This window comes from Lipotes vexillifer, unplaced genomic scaffold, assembly GCF_000442215.2.
Source record: "Lipotes vexillifer unplaced genomic scaffold, Lipotes_vexillifer_v1.1 scaffold500, whole genome shotgun sequence".
Taxonomy (NCBI): Eukaryota; Metazoa; Chordata; class Mammalia; order Artiodactyla; family Lipotidae; genus Lipotes; species Lipotes vexillifer.
Genome location: NW_006778765.1, coordinates 2,129,472 through 2,130,003, shown reverse-complemented (window position 1 = coordinate 2,130,003; position 532 = coordinate 2,129,472).

Genomic DNA, 532 nt, shown 5'->3' with positions numbered 1-532 from the left:
CATATACCCTGTATATTTTTAAATGAAGGCAGTTGGATTGAAATGACCATTTAAATTACGTTTATGGGAGGAAAAGTCGATTCGGGGCCTGAATGATGAATCTAAGACAAGCCTTTGGCCAGGATACTGGTACTAACAAGGAGAGTACAAGGACACCGAAGGTCTGGGTTGGAAAGAATATGCTTGTGTGCGGAGTCAGATTGTTTTCCTCCACGACCTGCCTCAGAATAATCCAGCCTGCTTGCCGAAAATGCAGCTTGTTGGCCACCGTCTCAGAACAACTGAATCGGAATCTGGGGGTGAAATCCAGAAGTATTTTTTCATAAATTCTTCAGGGGTTTATCTTGGGAAAAAAAAATTTTCGTCACAGATCTTCCCTGCTCCTGCCCTCCCGACCTGGAGCTCGGAGTCCGGGCTTGGGCTCTCATTCCGTTTTGCGCAGCCCAGCTCACCTGGTCTGTCCTACCTGTGGTCAGGATACAAAACACCGCTCCCTCTCCGGCCGGAGCCCCGCCCCTGGTGGTGGGGGGGG